Below are 20,839 nucleotides of genomic sequence, written 5' to 3'. Positions count from 1 at the left end.
GATGTCTGATGGGACTGTTACCAGTTTGCATACTTGATTTTGGCCTTGCATGTAAGTTGTGTGCAGATGGGACAGTCAAACATACAATACATTTTTTGTGATGACATATCTCACCGTGCATTATACGTTTATATTGAGCGATTTCTGCACTGTACCTAAATTAGTGAGTTTTGTTCCCATCCTTGTGAACATATATATTTAATTTCTCATGATGACTAAATATTAAGTAGCAGACCCAATCTAAATTAATTATGACGGTCAGAGTGGACCTGCCAGGATTCAAACCTGTGACCATGAGATCACACACAGGTCCTTGTAGTGGATGCATTAGTCCACTTAGCCACAGAAACAGCTATTCTGATAGAATATAATAATGCACATGTATTTGCCTCTTGCTCTCCTGCTCATACCTTTTAATCATGTACCCTGTCCTGGAGCATAGTATCAACTTGGGCTTTACAGTTCAGTAATTCCATGTGACAGGAGGAGAAATTACAATTACCCTTCTGCTACACTGACTTGTCATTTTCTGCTTTTTCGTATTGTCCACTTGCCCCCTTCCCCATCCTTTTCCCCCTTTTTCTCCCTTCTTCCTTTTTCGTCTAACTATTAGCTGCCGTGATGACTCTTTCCTGGTTAGAAAGGGTACATGAAGACTACAACTGTTCCAATGTGGACCTGTTACAGGTACTGGAAAGGAAAAGAGCTAAGACTCTTTCCTTGCATTCCCTAGGTAGGTCACAACCCCGTGATTCACACCATATTTGCATTTCAAATATCCACCCTCAACCATGAATGCACAAACACACTCCCCACCAAACATCCAAAGATATTGAGCCCACTCAACCACATTCACATCCAGTTCATCACCAACACTCTATTACACTCAGGCATTCACTCAGTGCCATAGTCACTGATGCCGAACTTCAAATTAGAGATATTGCTGATCTCACTATCACACGCAGGCTTGATGCTCCATTGATCATATGTGCATGGCTCTTTCTCTCCAACATCTACATTCTGGACATGTTTGTTGCCTCAGAATACACATTAAAACCCATTGACCACCCCAGCAATTTAAGAAGAGAGCTCACAGTCATTCCACAACTATCTTTTGCCTGCGGCCTCCAGGAATGCTCACGTTTCAAATCCTTCAAACTCTTCATCTGCACCTTCTTGCTGTCACACAAGCAATGACAAACTTGAACTATAGACTACAGAGACAAAAATAACTTAATCAAGATCACAAACAAAATCACAAAAGAAACGATCAAACATTCCAACTAAATCTTCCTCCTGGCACTCAATAATCCATGGAACAAATTCAACCAATTAATAAAAAACACAATTTGTGACATTCTGAACAGTGGACAGATCAAGCCACAATACCTTTCATAAACCAGCAAACACATCATTCTCACCACAGTCATCCAAAACCATTCAGCTAACATCTGCAACTTACTTTACAAACCCAACCTTCACCTACAGTTCCTTCCAACACAGAGTCAGACAAATGTAATCCTATCAAAGACGCATACAATGAACTACATCTTCAAAGCACTAAAATGAGCATGGCAACCCCATTCCCCGCACTCCTTCACAAAGCACACAAAACAAACGAAACTCAGTGATATTTCATGGGAACAACTAAAGTATTGCAGTCCTGAACGCCTCCCCCTATACAAACAAAATCCTCCTAGCCTCTATTACCAGAATTCTCTCTCTGGGAAGGTCCTGATCCCACTGCTCCACATATTAAAAGCCTCCCTCATGCACAACATTTTCCATGAAACATGTAAGACATGCCAGATCGTTTCCCTATTAAAGAGGCTTATGCTTTGCCCCGATAGTTTGAAAATTACTGACCCATCATACACCATTACTTAATTGAATAGATAATTGACAATGCCCTATAGTTGGACAAAGTGATCACTAAACAAAACATCTGACAAGCATATTTCTCCAGATATTAAACAAGATGGAGCAAGATGGTGACAGTCCAAGTTGTTGATAATGCCCACCATATCGTGGGTACATTGGGTACCTGCTTTCTGGTAGTGCCTAAGCCTGCATCACCTTCAAAATGCACTTCATAAAATACACAGCTATGGCAAAGAACGCATCATGCTACATGGATACACATCTATTGTTTCTGGGGCTACTGGCAGCATCAGATTTCATCATTTCCAGATTCAAATCTAGGAGATGCAAAAAGGAAAACCGAACGGAAAAGAAGCATTCAATGTTCTTGCTATGTATCCATAATGTGGAAGAGCAAATCAGTGCACATCAGATTGGCCTCATCTCTCCTGCACTTCAGGAAGGTACGGCATGCCATGCTCTTCAAAGAACTCATCATCACCCATTGGACCCATTATACCACTTTTTCACTTCTCTCCATGTTTCCTTCTTTCTATAGATCATTTCATCCTCCATTATTCTGTGAATTTCTCAGTTGCGCTCTAGCTGTGTTTATACTGTAAAACGTCTGTACATAGATGCAGTGACAGGATGAGCGATGAATTCATTAATTATTTGTTTTATTACGTGCTTTATACCGAGACCAATCTCTAAGCACAGGACCAGGATTCAAACCTGTTTTGTACTGTGTTGTCTTGCTTCCATGACAAACACGTTGCCCCTGAGCTATCCTCCTGGCCCAAGAAAGCTCAATTAATCCATGTCTCCACAGATGTGCCCTCAATATCTTAGGAGCTCATGTTCAATGGCATGTAACGTTAGTGCAAGGTGTAAAATTCGTATGTAAGGCTTTTATGCCTTCCATTAATGTCATGCCCCATGTTCATTCATTTGTACGGCAGAGAGGCTGGGCGGAATGCAACTTGTTTTTCCACCGCCTCCCTTCCTCTCTTCCATACAAAGGCACCAGAATTTAAGTCAACATGCATTTGCATGTCAGTGCAAATTCTGGGGAACCCTATGGAGCCCACAGGCTTCATTCTCCATGGTAGGCGGCCTTTAATTGTAATTGTAAAAGCTGCCTGCCATGTGTGCATAGTAGACTGTGTTTACTCATTTGCACCGCAGAGTGCATGTGTGCAGGGCAAAAGGTGGTGTAGATCCATGTATGCCATCTTTTGCCTTGTACATTTGTACTCCGCAATGCAAATGATGAACGTTTGGATGCAGGGAGCCGTTTACGCTGAAGTGTTCACGTAATGCCTCTGTGCCGTCAAATTTCAAGCTCATGGAAAATCAGCTCCTTAATGTTCAGCTTGACATGTGGGACCTGTGCAGGCACTGATGCATCCAGGCTGTTGGCAGTGCTGCCAATTATTCACCTGCTTGGTATTAACAGTCATGACATCTCAAGGCTCTTGCAAGTTAATCTTATATCTGTTTTTGTTCACCTACTATTTCAGGCACAGACATGGGCCTAAAATGGGTGGAGGGATGCACTCCCATTATGCCCTCCATCCATTTTATAGATCCTCCCCTGCTTAGAAATATTTAGTAGGAGAAATGTGTCTGTCTGCCATGGACAATTATTATAGGAATTTGCAGTAGCCCTTTGAGCTATGCTGATGATGTGCATCTGGTAGTCAGTGGTACTATATTCTGTAGCACATTTCCAGTGTAGCCTCAATATTTGTATTGCTTTTGCTTTAGTACAGTCTAGTTTTTAATAGTTTTAATATTCCATAAGTATCACATCTAATGTAAAACAATTCTCATAAAGGAGCAAGATAGAGGGACAAAATTGGGGGGCGGGACACACCAACTGTAGGTATTGTATGGCTATGAGGACACCCAGTACCATTGGCATTGAAATGGAAATAGGTTGTCTTACCTCTACATTGTCTCACAGCTCAAACAATGCTCATCAAAGGATCTATGGCCCTTGCAATGTTCAGTGATACATAACAGGTCTCCTGCACACACACATTTTCTGCTTTGAGAAGAAGTATTTACAAGAGATGTAGGGGTTATGGTATAATCATCAAGAATGTACAACACATTTTTGAGATGTTGTAATCTGTTGCAATTTGGAAACAACAATAGACATTTGGGATGACTCACTTTTCATTTGAATGTAAGAACAGATTGAAATCACCAACTGGGTTACAGGCTCTAGGGGTATATCTGCGGCAAAACCAAGAAGCCTCTTTGATGAAAATCATGTCCACAATGTTATAGCATTTTGCTCAGAATTTGAAATCCACAGCAGGAGGACAGTGCCTATTTAATGTCATCATAATGCAAGGTAAAAGCGCCCCAGTTCACTGTAATGGATAAGGAGACCCTTCATCCTCACTGCAGGATTACCCACCCCTCACTCACTTATTTCATAACGGTTATAATTTCATTCCCTCTAATCTTTTTCACAAGAGGTATAGTTACCTACATCCCCTTCAATTACATATTTTCCATCTACTTCAATGTAAATTAAATGGTGACCTTCCCAATCTAAGGAATACTAATAACATTTTTACAAAAACAGATATGGTAGGCTAGTGCATGAGATGAGAAGCTGAAAAGGACTGTGCTTTAGAGCCCTCTGAAACTAGAACATGTTCCTTGCTGATGTCTTAACTTAATTAACTTGACTTAATGTCCCAATGGGGATGCAGCAGATTTGGTGGCAACTCACTGGAGAGAGACTTCGATCTCTATGCAGAGTAGAAGCAAAAACGATTGCCCTAGACACCTGACAAGTTTACTATTGGACAGCAATGTCATGGGCATAACAGTAAAATAACAAACTAGTGTCCAATCTGTAGACACTCCCGTCCCCTGCACTCCTTTAATGCTTGTTACCAGCCAAACACTTTCAACATTGAAACATCATTTAATGGGAAATTAATCATAAACAACACAATTCAATGGGTATATTACAACACATCCAAAGTTTTCTTCTACAACTGAACAAAATCTTTCATATTAAGTCCTTCGTACGTATTTCACGGCACTGCACCCCTTCTTCAGGAGTGGACTTTTATGGGTATATGGAAAAACAAATAAGAACGAGGTCCAGATTGCATTAATACAACTACTTTTCTCTGAATTACTTTCTTTAGCACAACTAACCACCAATTTCAAGAATAGCCTTCACACCCAGTGTGTTTATATATCTAGGTATACACATTGTGTGACATTACCCTGGATTCATCACCAATAATACACAAATAGTTGACTACGTATAGGTTCTTATAAGTCAGATAACCAAAATGTGAATCACCACTCCACACCTTCCATTATATAATGCATGCCACTAGTTCCATGCAGACTGTAACGTTTCTAAACTTTATGTATTGGACAGACTGCTACTCTGTCTCTGTTAGGTATCCGTGATGGCCTATCACTGATTTAGGCCCTCATTACGACCCTGGCGGAAAGTGACTGACCGGACCGCCACAGCGTAAATAGCGTTTCCGCCATTGCACGATGGAGCAAAGTGCGGCCCATTCCGACCCATCGGGCACGAGCACCACGGCATGGCGGAAGTGCAAAGTCCGCGATGGCGGAAATGACCCCAAAACGGCCCACACCGCCGCCGTACGGTGCCCTAGGTGCAATACCGCCACCCATCTTAGCGGACACCGCAGTGAGCGCCAACCGGAAAGTACGGTGACCGTAAATATACGGAAACGGAAGTAAAAACATGGGCCCGGAACGGGAAACATCCCGCCGTACACCTATAAAACCACAAAATCCACACAACCACTAAAAACACTACCCTGAGACACACCCCAACCCGTCATCCACCCTAGCGAAACCAAGAAAAATGGGAAAAGTAGCGAAGAAAGCGTGCGACCGCAAGCGGCAGGTCCACTTCTCCCGTGAGGAATTCACCGTGCTAACAGAGACCCTCCAGGAGAATGCCGCCGCCGTCTTCTCCACGCAAATGACCAGGACGGCACTTGCGAACAAGAAGGCCATATGGGCTCTGGTGGCACAGCGGGTAAGTGCGGTGGGGACCGCACCCCACAACCCACAGCAATGCAGAAAGCGATGGGACGACCTGCGGATACGCGTCCGTAGCATACTTTCTGCCAACCGCAACATTGCCACAGCCACCGGGGGAGGATCGGAATCACCCATCAAGTTGACCCCCTGGGAAGAAATCTGTGCCTCCACCATTGGAATGGAGAGCATAGAGGGAGTCGGAGGGATGGAGAAAGGAGTGCAGACATCCGAAGAATCAGGTAGGTGGCCCAAATGAAACAAAGCTAAATCCACAATGTCAAATCATGTGAAGTACCATGTGTCCACATAGTGCAACATAGTGCAACAGAAACACATGTCCAGGAGAACGTCCACACACATTGGCCTGATAGCGCACTTTAAAACTCATATAAATACATAAATAATTAAAAACACCAAAAACACCCACTACACGTGCAGCAGGCACACCCTAACTGCAGGCTGCCAAACAACTGCACCCTCACTCCACACACAAATGAAAGCACCTCCAAGGCCCCGACCCAATTCACCCTCAGGTACCACCCCAATGCATGTGATACAATGCCATTCCAATTCCCACAGACCCATTAATAACCCTCGCCCTCCTTTACTCCACCACAGGGTCCGATCCAAACGACGAGCTTCAGGACACCCCTACCAGCACACCTGCAAAGAGGGCCAAGAACAACGGCCAAAGACCCTCCACCTCAGCTGCACGCATCAAGACACGGCAGCAGCACAAATCAGGTGGCAGCACAGAGGAGGGAACATCAACAGGCACCCCAGCAGCCAGCATGCCCACAACAGCAGCACCACAGGTCCCCCCAATGGATGCCACAGAAGGCACTGCCTCTGGTGGCAGCAGCACCATAGGTGACACCCCATTGATGGCAGCATGCTCCGACACAGAAGACGGGGATGTCGAAGTCAGATCCATCCATGACCTGTCCCAATCCCCCTGTCTGTCCCATCCCGTACAACATGAGGATACCACGCAGGGGCACCCACAAGACGACGACTGGCCATCCCCCACAAACCCTGTGGCAAGGCAACATGAGGTCACCAGCCCCTCTGTGACACCACCGCAAATGGCCATGGCCCAGCAGAGGCAACAGTCCCTCGACCAGTTAATTGTGCAACAGCAGCAACTGGCCACGCTCCTCAAGGACCATGCCGATGAATGTGGGGGCACTAAGGCAGACATAGAAACATCAACTGAGACACTTAGGGCAGAAATGGAGAGAAGTACAGAGACACTAAGGGCACAAATGGAGAGTAGCACCGAGAGCCTGAGGGGGGAACTGCATGCGACGTCCAAAGACGTATGTGCCGAACTTGCCGCAGTGCGCCGTGTGCTCACTGAGCTCTCACAAACCCTTAGGGACATGCATGGACGTGAGCAGGCAGAGACATCATCCGTTGCAAGTTCCGTCCAGGGCAGCCCCCAACGTAGATCTGGGAGGAACCTGCGCTCCACAGGCAGGGGTGCCCCTGATACCCGCAGAGGGGGCTTGCAATAGCGACTGCCCACTGACAATGAGCATCTTTGGACACTGGTGTTCGGGGGGGAGGTAGGAGGGTGGAGGGGGTGTGTTGGGCTCACTTGGGTGGCGGGTCGATAGGGTGTTCAACATGATATCACATATGCCATAAACAATGCACGATCAACCAATGAGATGTGTGGACAATGATCTTTGTGTACTAGGCCATCATAGGCGTACAGTCCATATTGTGCATGTACCAGACACACACAGTGCCACGAGTACCGTGTCCATGTATCAGCCACCAGGCGTGAGTGCTAGAAGCATGCATCAATGAGATGCTGACGAATGTCACGGCCCTCCTGTGCCTCGCAGACTCCTTGAGGTGCTGCCACATCCCCAGCCTCATCATGACCATCTTCAGGTGCTTGCAGTTCTGCGTCAGGGGGCATGGGCACATTTCTACGTACGCACATGTTGTGGAGCATGACACATGCCATGACCATCTTTGCAACCTTCTCATGACGGTACAGGAGTGCCCCGCCAGACCTGCTGAGGCAGCGGAAACGAGTCTTCAGTAGGCCGAATGCCTGTTCAATGACTACACGGGTACGTGAGTGGGCATGGTTGTAGTCCTCCTCATGCTGGTCCCGTGGGTTCCGGACTGGTGTGAGGAGCCATCTCTTCAGTGGATATCCAGCATCACCTGTATGTGGACGATAAACGTATGATGTGGAATGCCATTGCTACGTACGCACACCCCCCCCCCCTTCCTGCCAGGTCATTGCCGAATCACATACCCCACATCATCATGCATGAAATGAGACTCACCGAGTAGCCAGGATCTGTTCCCTGCGTGTCGCTCCATGTAGCGTGGTATTGTAGAGTTCCTCAAGACCATAGAATCATGGGTTGATCCAGGGAATCGGGCACAACAATGTGTAATGATCCTGTTGGAGTCACACACCATTTGTACATTCAGGGAATGAAATTGTTTTCGGTTGCGGTACTGGGCCTCCATGGCATGTGGGACGACCAATTCCACATGGGTGCAGTCGATGGCACCAAGGCAACCCGGTATGCCGGCAAGTGCATGGAATCCCACTTTTGTGTTGGTAATTTCCTGCTCCGAGCGTGGTAGAGAGATGTAGTCGTCTGCGTGCTGCAGGAGGGCATCGAGCACTTGCAATAGTGTCCGTGAGAACAGTGGCTGAGAAATGCCATGCAACTGTCCGACTGTGTGCTGGTAGGTGCCTGTGGCCAGGAAGTGTAGTACAGACACCACCTTCAGTAGGGGTGGGATGGCGGTTGGGCTATCTATCATGCTGACAAGGTCAGCCTGTGTCATGTCCACAATGGCGGCTATGGTGTCCCGGTCCAAACGGTAGAGGGTGTGGATCTGCTCATCAGTGAGGTTGAACGGATGTGCTCGGAGGCGTGGGATTGCGGGCTGCCTGCGTGGTGGTAGTGGCTGTGCTGGCGGCCCTTGCTGGCCCTGCCTTGGCCTCCTCCTCCTCCTGCGTCTCCTCCGTGCGGCCGGTTGTAGTTGGTGTTCGTCTTCTTCTTGGAGTTGGAGTACTTGCAGTGCTATCAGGTCCCCCAGGGCCAACATCGCGAGTCCTGCCGGTAGCATTTCGGAGTGGGTGTGGTTGTGGGAGGAGACTGGGTGTGCAATTTATGTGTTTTCAGGCTGTATGGCCTCCACCTGTGGTGATTCATTCCACCTGTGCAAGCTGCTCTCCCCTTTGGCCGAGCACGTCCCGCACACAACGCTGCAATTCGAGGAATGGCATCTTGCTATTGCAATCATGTATTTGTACCCGATGGCCGTGTAACATTGGTTGATATGTTCATTCGGCTATGGTCCCATTGTTTCACATACAATCTTTGCTGTCGCGAACAGACTTGTGAAGGGTCAGTGGAACGTAGTACTCGAGTAACGGTGGGCCCTCATGCATCACTGTACCGAGTTGCACCGACGGGCGGGGCGTCCCATTTGTGAGTGAAGGCAGTTGCCATTTTCACACACAGCCGCACTAGATGGATTAATTTGTGATTTCAAGCGGCCACAGATGCCTTTTCGACGTGATGTTGCAAATGAGGAATTCGAAGGGCGGCGCTTTCGGTTATCAGCTAGCGGCGAGGAGATGCCCACAGGTCTGACTGCAAATATAACGTTCTATTGTTCAATGTCCTTGAGACAGGGGCCATGGCGAGGATGCAATGATTGATATGAATAGTTTGGGATGCGCAATAGCGACGTGGGCGATGAGGCCGGACGTTCCCAAATACATGTTACTTCACAACACTGGAATTACGGGCTGGGGCACTGTGGATTTTGCAGGCTGCATAACGCACAGACTCAATGGATATTTCTAATGTTATGTGAGTAAATATTCAGGCGTTTTTATACCGGGATGAGGGAATGATGAATGGATGCATGGGCAGATGATTTGATACAGAGTTTGCCATGTACAGGGCTTCTTGGAATCTGTCCGCCTCCCCTGCGCTATGTGATGCAGGGCTGCCATAGTGGGACCATCGTCTATCTGGCCTTGTTGAGCCCTCCCTGTCTCGACGCGCCTTCAGACACTTGTGTCCATGCACGTTAACAATCCCATCAGATGGATTCTGTTTTCACAGACGCATGCACAGGTACACTCGTTTGTGATGGTGTTTACACCTCGATATAGATAGTTATGAGTCGCAAGTGGTTTTGGGGTGGTGATGATCCTTTGGAGTGGGCTAGCATGCATATGGCTGTGGATTTAGTGTGATCATTGAAGTGAGTTGTTCGAATGTAGTTCTGATGGCCATTCTGTTCTTTTTCTTTTCTTTTGGTTGACAGGTATCTCCTCCCCTTTTGCCACTGCCATCTGTATGCCACTCCTGCAGATGGCTTTTACTCCCGACACCTGCTGCTTCGTGTTAATCAGTGGAGCAGCATTACGATCTTATGGGACGATCGCCAATGGGCCACATGCCCTTACGCAGTACTAGTGGCTCGGAGCAACATTTCGGCCTTTCAGCTGGACTAGTGCCTCCCCATTGGGACGGCCCTGCGGTTCTGTGCGCTTCCATGTTGCCTTTTCGTACGTGAATGTGGCTCTGTGTACCATGATGGAACAGGGCGTCACACAAGTAGTAGCTGGTCATTTCTTGCGGATGCAGCCCACAATGGTGAAATGTGTTTTGGAGTACATGGCCTAATGGCTGTATGGGCTTGGTGATTTTGTTGTGCATTAAATTTCTATTCTGATATGGGCCGTGTAGCGTTCTTCTTTGCAAGTGATGTGGCATATTCCTATTTGGGGAGCGATGTATTGTGAGGAGATCTGCATTGGGTTCCAGCTTCGGAGTTTAGTTGTGTGGTACTGTGCTGGGCGCGTTTGCCTACGAAGCCCAGTGAGGTCAGGGATGAGGGCTGCCAATATGACTGTTTGAATGATGTCATGCTCAGGGGCGGGGGATTAGGTTTTGTGTAACAGATGCCGGTCAGCCAGGTGGACTGGTGGAATGATGTGATTTTCGGAATATTGCTGGTCACAGGTGCCTGTGTTTGCGTGCGTTTCTTGGTGGGGGACTGTGGTCATGTCCATTGGAATGGCTTCTGTATTCGTGCCATCTGTGCCCTGCAGCTCCCATTGGCCCCTCTTGTGATTCTTTTGTTCGTTGGCATGCATGGGTGACTTGTACATTTCACTGGTTGCATTGTGACTTCATTGCACCTACGGGGAGTTGTACTTTGTGGGCAGGGAGCGGTGTACAGGCACTCAGTGGGGCCGTTTACGGTTGATTCGCGATGCCGTACTTCTCACCATGGCGGAATGGTACTTTCCGCCGTGCTTGATGGCGTTAGGTACATGTCCGCTAGGGTCGGAATTCGCGTACCCTTGCGCCATGGTGGTATTTACGGTTTGGCATGGCGCGCGCGCGCGTACTTGGTGCAGTTAGCGTTGGCGTTCACTACGGTGTCGCTAATGGCATCGTACTTTGCGGTGACGGGTCATAGTCGCACCGAGCGCTATTCGATGGCGGTATTGCATTTCCGCCATCGTTTTTCGATTTCCGCCAGGGTCGTAATGAGGGCCTTAATCACCCAATAGTTTGTGCAAAAAATGTCATGTCATACCTTCCAAATTCGTTATTGTATGCTGGGACACTGAAGTCCTGAATGTATTACGCGAGGTTAGACTTAAACTTGTCTTTGAAACACAACCAGTAGGGAATGAATTCAGTGAAACAGATGACAGACTGGAAATGAAGCCTTAATCCTTATATTCAGAACCCAGTACTAAACATGTTTGAGCACACAGTTTGGTCAGGCCTTAAGAAAATAGACTAAAAGAAAACTCCTTGTAATGTGAAAGATTTTCAACTAAAAGAGATTGAGCAGCTTGCAAAAATGGGTAATTAACATTGAAACTGGCTGATAAGGGGGTGATACTGTAGTAATGGATACTTTGTTCTATTATAAAGGTTGTGTTGCTCTACTAGATGATGAGTCCACATATATACCATTAGATCAGGACCCCACTTTAGACATAAAATTACTCATTAACACCACCATTGAGAAGGCATTTAAATTGTATTGGATAACTGAAAAGACCAAGAACTTTCTTCTGAACCGTTTCCTGACAACACCCGTCTTGCACGGACTGCCCAAAATTCACAAACACAACTTAAAACCACCATTAAGGCCTATTGTAGCAGGCAATGACAGCATCCTGGAACCATTTGCTCTATGTGTGGACAAAATTCTACAACCGTTGGTCCAAAACATTACAACTTATTTAAGGGATAGGACTGATTTTCTGAAATGTATATATGATGTTGTTAGTCTATCATCTGAATGTTTACTCTTCTCTCTGGACGTATGAAGTTTGTATATGTCCATACCACACAATGAGGGAATTGAGGCAATAAAGTTGCTATTATTACACTCAGAGAACGTGGGATGTGAGAAACAGTTTGTCACAGAATTGATTAATATAATTCTGTTTAAAAACTTCTTTCGATACTAAGGTACATTTTATGCCCAAGCTTCTGGAACTCCTAAGGGGTCAGCCCAAATATATTCATTTATGTATTTGAACAGATCTATGTATTGGAGAATCCAGAATGGTTGACCAATATCTTGATATGGAAGAGAGTTACTGATGATATATTTGGAATCTGGTGTGGCTCTACGCAAGATCTTACATGTGTTTTTGAAAATTTGAATCAAGTGCCCTTCAGAGGTTGGAAATCCCACTCTACACGTTCTTGATGTACAATTGTCTATTGAGGAAGGAACAATCATCACCACGGTTTATCATAAACCAACTGATGTAAATAATTTTCTACATTTCGCCAGCTTTCACCCCAAAGCCATGACAAAAAGCTTATCTTACAGTCATATATTCAGACTGAAAAGGATTATCTCTGAATTAGTGAATACATTTGCAAAACGTGGCTATCCAAGGGAAGTACTGGAGGAGGCAAGAGCCAGAGCAACAATCACCCCGAAGGAGCCACTGTTTAAATCTAAAGTGGAAGTTACCTCTACATCAAAACTGTACATCTCCAAATATTCCTAACAGAGCCATCTAATTGGTAATATCATCAAAAAGAATTGGGGAATCTTACACCATGATCCAACACTCTTGAAACGGTTTCCCAAATCACCCAAAATGGCTTGTAGGCATGGGAGGAATTTACTTGACAACTTAGTTTGGGCAGAAAGACCACCCAGACATAAGCAGTCTAAAAACAGCAATGAAGGGTACTTCCCCTTGCTTGTCTCGGAGTCATTGCAACAACATACCTAAAGGAAACAGTATCACAAATCCCCACACAGGGAAAAAGATATGGCTGAGAGATGTTGTTACCTGTAGGACAACAGGGGTAATTTATGACATAAAGTGCCTTTGTGGTTTGTTATATATTGGACAAACATCTAGTACTGCATTAGAGAGATGCTGTAAGAATCTTAAGTCACCATTGGCTAAACATTTTCAAGAATTAAGGCACTCTATTGCACAGATGCAATTTACCATATTGGAGGTTATAAAACATCCCACCAGAGGGGGGACTGTAACACCCTACTTTCGCAGAGAGAAATGTTTTGGATTCTCCTACAAGACACCAAATTTCCTAGAAGAATGAATGAAGAGTTCTGCTTGAACGGCTTAATTTTATTGTTGACAGTTTGGGATCAGCACCAGTGTTGCACATGGGTTTGATACATCCTGCGGGTTAGGATGCTAATGCTCTACAGTCGAAATACAGATTTTGTTGCTTTTTCAGTATTTAGGGAATTGTTATTTGACTCTTTTTTTTTTCTTATATGAACTGTTTCCTGAAACCAGCGTTGGCTTGGCAACTTTATGTGCACACATTTTTTTTCATACACCAAGAGTGGTATATATCGAATCACTAGTGTGGAGCACATCATGGTACTTGTTATATGTGTTTTAAATAGTCCATTGAGATAATCTCCGCCATGCATATTACATGCCTAGCTGAAATCCACCCCCATTTAATATGGAGCTCTGAGCCTTTCTATGATGCTAAGACTTATTCAGTGGTAACAGGGACACCGCGGGCTACGTTTATTTAAACCTCATCATGTGACACCACACGTGAGAGTAGCTTTGCAAAGCGTAACCAGGATACACTTAACACAGGGAGCCCCATCTGAAGAGGAAAGGAGGCACGGAATGTGAGCGAAGATTTGCCATCTCAGGTGCATTAAGGTCGGAGGAAGAGAATCTTTAGGCTTCATAGTCTATAATTCCATACAAGCCGGATAGCCCCGTGACGGAGGAGTAATTATATTTTCCCCCATGTAGAGTATATTGAGATGGGTGAAGTCGATCTCTAGAAATCCCAGGCTGCATCGTGATCAGTGCAGATTAAAAAAACGTGGTTGCCATATGCACATATGAAATTCTAACTCCACAGGTACAACTGCATTACTGAATCAGATAGGTTGACAACATATGGAATGTGGAGTAGATGAGCATCTAAACTATATATTTTATTCTCTTTCATTCAGGTCTGCAGTGTCCCGTCATAAAATAATGAAATTGGACGGTATGACAGAGCAGTTTTTGCACAAACATTTGGGTTATTAAATCACGAATAGACCGTCATGGATACCTAACACAGACAGAGTAGCAGTCTGTCCAATACATGCAGTTTAGACACGTTAGAGTCTGCATGGAACCAGTGGCATGCAATATATAACAGAAAGTGTGGAGTGGTGATTCACATTTTGGTTATCTGATTTATATGAACCTATACATAGTTATCTATTTGTGTATTGTTGGTGATGGATCCACGGTAATGTCACACAATGTGTATACATAGACATATAAACACACTGGGTGCGACAGCTATTCTTGAAATTGGTGGTACACAACTGAAGAAAGTAATTCAGAGGAAAGTAGTTGTATTAATGAAATCTGGGCCTCGTTCTGTTTTGTTTTTCCAATTACCCATAGAAGTCCAGTCCTGAAGAAGGGGTACAGTGCCGTTAAATGAGTACGAAGGACTTCATATGAAAGATGTTGTTCCGTTGTAGAAGAAAACTTTGGATTTGTTAAATATATCCATTGAATTGTGTTGTTTATGACTATTTTCACATTAAATGATGTTTCAATTTTGAAAGTGTTTGGCTTGTAACCAGCATTCAAGGTGTGCAGGGGACGGGAGTTTCTATAGATTGGACACCAGTTTGTTGTTTATTACGTTACGGCTTCATGCCAGGGCCGGTATTCCTCCCCTGCACCCTAATTTATTTTTGGAAGGTTTGATTAATTTTGTAGATTTATTTAATCAGTAGGAGTGCGCTAAATCATGTATTTCCTACCAATAAAATATCCAGGAAACAATGTTTTTAAATGCTTCTAACCCGTGAGCAAATAATAAACCTTGTCATCAATAATTTCCCTGAAAACTATTTACACTTGCAATATAGTGCCTTTGTGTACTCACAAATAAAAACAGACAACACATTTTCCAATTATGTTATTAAGCATTAATGTGCATTTATTATCCTGTAGAACTATTATTTGAGCATTTGTAATAATACAGTCAAAAAATAGACAGTCTCTAATATTAGAAATAATATAGATGAAGATAGTCCTAGAATCCTGTTCTTCTCATAGTCACTTCTAGGAATCTAAAGACTACAGCCCCATAATAATGTGTACAGCCACCTAAAATGTAGTCCAGTAAAACCTAAAAATATAATTACAACAGTGCTTTCAGGGTTGGCGAGCTAGTTAGCAGGTGGATGTATACCATCCACTATCCTACTAACACAATACATGCAAATGGATAATATCTTTTAAAATCATGGCTTCTAAGGACAATAATCTGAAGGGAATCTAAAGCTTTTGATTGAAATGTAAAAGTTAAACAGTTTGTGTCATGAAGCTGAATGTATCCGAGTGGCTTGTGTCTGACTGAGACTCTACTCATTTTCCAGAACGGAATTGCTACTACTACATTGTCACTGACAAACTATTGCATCAGGGCTTGTTGGATCTGGCCTTAACAGTGAGTCGGCTCAACACTATACATCTCTCAGAAGGCTCGACTATTAAGTCGGCAGGCGGGCACATTAGCGCACACATTCGTGAAGCTGAGTATAATGGAGTGTCTTGTGTCTTGTGTCACGGGAGCCTTTTTGGCCTGGTGCAATAGGTAAGATTTGCTTATTGACTAAACCATAATGAAACAAAATTCTGCCTGGAAATACGGTCTGTGTAGCATATCTGTGCATGTCAAAAATAGACCCAGAAGTCCCAACGCATGAATTTCCAATGAATCTGCTCCCCCTAAGAAAAGAGAAAAGGCAAAACAAAATGCAGTCTCACAGCCTCCAATCACACGCTTTTTTGACACAATTATTGCCAAGCCTCGAAATGATTTACCACCAACTACGAATGACCAATTATTGGATTCCACACTAGAAACACGTGGCCAAATGATATCTCCTACCATGTACAATAATCATTCACTACGTCACATGTGTATCGGTTTGCAGAGAACTTCACTGGGATGGGGGGAAGTGCTCCCGGTCAACCTAGACAGTGACAAAATAATAGGAATTCATTTTTTTCCCGATTTAGTGACTTTAGTTTCCTTCTCAGATTCTGACTCCTCTGAGCTGGACAGTGAGTTTGAATCGGAGATGGATTTAAAAGATAAAATTGATTGTAACATTGTGGAAATCCTAATCACCAAAGCACCAAAGCAATAAATATAATCACTTCTAAGGATGATGCACTTTTAATCCTAATTGCCACTACTGCAAAAGACCAATCAGAAACTAAAAATTAACTGGGATGGCTGGTCGATGTAATGATAGCCAACTCTGCAAAACCAATGTCAGAATTTTCCAGTTTAGATGCTTGAATGGAAGGGTCTGTGTCACTACCCGAAAAGATCACTCAAACAATTGACCATAAAACACAAACTCAATTTAATGATATATCAACAAATGGTATGAAAAAAGTTTCAAAACGGCAGAAATAAACTGAATATTTTTAGGAGGATATTCATTAATTTGGAAGTATGAAAAAATACACATTCCCACAAGCTCGCCCTTCCCAAAAGGATCATTTTAAATCTCAAAGCCAAGAAAAAATATTCCCAGCTAGACATCAATGAAAAAGCAAAAAGAAGGAACCAATATTCCAAAGACAGAAAAGTGATCTTTAGGACTCCTATCGTTCCTGAGAATACTAAATGCTAATTTAAAGATCAAAATAAAATATTGGTGTCAAATAACTTAACCTAATGGCACAATACACCAAGTTATGTTATTTGGGCACATGGAGAAATGGCTACAGCCCATTCCCACAGACAACAGGCTTCTATTGAAAAAGCTTTCTAAACATGAACATATTGAGAACGCCTCCATCTTCTGACACCACAACCTAATTACCTGCTAGAGGATGGAATTCAGGGAGAAAAAAATTGAAATCCTCCGATAAACTTGCAAGATATATCTCAAGCAGCGCAAGGCCATGGAAATCATGTGCAACAAAAATCAACATTCTAATGCAAAGTCATCGGACACAATACAGATAGTGCCAGCCAAGCCCAACATGGCTATGCCAATGGACTTTTTAATCAAGAAATATCTATTGATGGCAGATGAAAACTCTGAGCTGGGCAAATGGATTATATTGGAACAATTACAGCCCGCAAATTACATTCTATGTTTTAATGAGAGGTGCATATTAGTTTTATTCATTCAAGTGCCTCAATTTAGAGCAATTTGTTCGCTGGATATCACATGCATTAAATTGCCAGGGATTGGCAGCTCCACCAATTAGGCACTTATTGAGTTATCGACACCATTGATGGTGGCATTAATATAATCAAATGTTCACATTTTGGAGTAATTGGGCCTTACTCTTACCACATGCTGAAAGAATTAAGAAACAAGTACCATTCCTTGCTCCCCAACAGGCAACAAACAATGACGTACTGGAACGGGCTACACTACATGCACTACATTTGTATAATACCCAGCAAATGAAAAACAGCCAAGAAATCGAATTCTGGGTGCCTGAGTGATCCAATAAAGAGTCTGTTTGACAGACCCCAGACAGGACTTGCAGAAATGGATATCATGGAATACCCGGGTGCACAGCTCTTTGTTATACAACCTCAGGGCATCGCCACCTTACTAGACTGTGATGTTTTTATCTTACACGAAACTTGGGCGACTTAACTTTTTAACATTGATGGGTATAGTATTTTAAACAGTCCTGCCATACGTTCTGCTACGGGTCACGCCAGCAGGGGTTTGGCAATAGGGACTAAGTCACATTATCAAAGGGCACCTTTTTCAAAGACATTGGTTTCTCCCTATATGTTGTCTGCAGTGTTTTTGACTTCTCCAGATACAACTGGCAGAATACTGATCAAAAATATATACGACCGGCCGAAAGGTTTACAAACTAAAACCATTCAAAAAACAACTGGTGATATCATCAAATGGCACAAATTATATCCTTATGGTTTTATTTATGGTTTTATTTATGTAGCGAGAGACTTAAATGCCATAGACTTACATCAAGAAACTATTCAATGTGGACAATCGGATCGATATTGGAAACAGTTCATGAATATGTATTTGTATATTAATTGGATTTCCTACCTTGTGCAGTATTGACTACAAAACAACCAAGTTACACTTGGATAAATGGTTTTGCTCATTCACACATAGAATATGTGATCACCGACTCCGCTACAGCGACCCACTGTGGACCAGTCAAGATCCAAATGAATGATATAAGTGATCATGCAACACTGTCTTGGTCGGGAGCTATTTCCCAAACCAACAGAAAATCCGGAGAAGACAAAACATCACGGTCAATACGTAGGGCAACTGCATAAGGTGGACTGGGGAAAAAATAAAGGAAATGAATAATCGACTACGGGAAAACCAACACAGTTTAGACACTTGGTTACGTCAAAATAACTGGGAACTTGAGCTAATGATTAAGAGCATAACTAACAGATACAACCCTCAAAATAGTAATGCTTGTGGCAAATTAGATTCCAAAAGCCAGGGTCCATTTGACCCCTTCATACACTGACAAAAAACAGGACTATCGTCAAGCTAGGGCTTCTATTAGAGACAATTACATGCTAGCCATTAACGAGAAAAAATCCAGCATTACCAAACTAGCCACAAGAAATAAGAACTGGCTGAGGCAACATAAACATTCTCTGCATAATGACAAATACCAAATGCTGTCAGACTGGCTGAAATCTTATGATAGCTGAACATTCTGGTCCTGTTTTAATACCTTATGCCAAACTCCTACTGCAGCAGAATTAAGTCCCTTTTCAGAATCTACATGGTCTCTACATAATAACTGTACATAGGCACCACCAAAATTTTCTTAACAGATTGTTTAGACTTTTTGAAGGTGCAGGATGATGTTAGAGCAGGACGATGTGGTCGATATCATAACAAATCTTAAAGCATCTTGTGCACCTGAGCCAGGCGGTATACGAAACGCTGTTTTAAATGTACATCCACAGTTGTGGTAAAATGTTCTGTTAAATCTCCTTCAAGGGATAGAGACTGGTGGAATAATTCAAGTTAGTTAGCAAAAATCCATACATATCCTCAAAAAAGTGACAGATTAGTGCCTGCAAACTACCGTTTGCTAGCAATGATGTTTTCCCTGCCAGAAATTCTTTGCAACAGTGCTGTTAAGTAAGCTCACAGCATGGGCAGAAGCCACAAATTGGCTATAACAATTTCAGACAGGCTTCAGAAGATCCTTCAGCACAATTACCAACATATGTGTCATCCAATAGCGTATCCCTCAGGCTACCAAGGCCAACAAAAATAAACTATTTTGTTGCTATGTTGATTATAGCAAAGCATTTGACTTAGTCTCTGTAAAGACTGGAGGGGGCTATCTGTACTTCGGCCCTCTACATGGTAGAGTAGAGAACCCTAGCCAAGGTTCTCTATACAGTAGCTATGGACAAGCACCAAAGCTTACACTCTCAGGAGGCGATGCAGGCTTGTTCTTAAGTACTTTGAGTCCCCAAACCCACACAAAGGAATGTCCAAGATGGCCACCATGGAAAGAGACGGCAGGGCTCTGTACAGAGCCCCTCTTCCCTTTCTCTGGGATCCTGCAGAAGGCAAAGGCAGAACCCTATGAACATATTACCACAAGCACATTTTCTCCCCTTTAAAACCTATCCTACTTTCGAATAACTTTACCACAGACCCGGTCCCAGTTGGACATGGCCACTTTAACACCATTTTTCGTCCCTTGCGGTAATGGCCAGTAGCCAGATTGTCTGGATCATGACCATATACCATGACCCGGATAATCTAGCCACAGGCTATACCTCAGTCTCCAAAGGTATGTCACTATTGTTTGTACCTACATTATGACACTTGTCAAAAAATAAAACACAGGCACATTTGCAAAACCATGCTTTAAGTTCCTTGTCAATGCTCCTCACATAAGTTTGCTTGAAATCCGCCCATGTTTTATTTTTTCAAAACTGTCAAAATGTATGTACATACAATAGTCATATATCATAGCCCCCACTTGACAAAATCCATTCGGTCTTTACACAAAAATTGAAGGTTGGGTTTCTAATCGTTCTGAAAACTTTTGTCCACATTCGTCAAATGGCAACAAAGTTATAAACCATCGAATAATTTTGAGACGCCCCTCTAATTTAGCCCCCTCTTGAGAAAACCTTTACAAAAAACATGCATATCTAGATTTAAAATTGTTTTGCAAACTTTTGTGCAGATTCTTCAAATGGCACCATATTTATAAGCCTTTACAACATTGTCGGACCCCCCCCTCTAAATGTGTTCCCTCTTGACAAAACAGCTCCACACTTTCCAAAACCATTCAAAGTAAGTAAAAATTACACAA

Source organism: Ambystoma mexicanum, chromosome 5p (genome assembly GCF_040938575.1).
Source record: "Ambystoma mexicanum isolate Mex_15411 chromosome 5p, UKY_AmexF1_1, whole genome shotgun sequence".
NCBI classification, from domain to species: Eukaryota; Metazoa; Chordata; class Amphibia; order Caudata; family Ambystomatidae; genus Ambystoma; species Ambystoma mexicanum.
The sequence above is the reverse complement of the archived record's forward strand: the minus strand, read 5'-3'. Positions refer to the sequence as shown.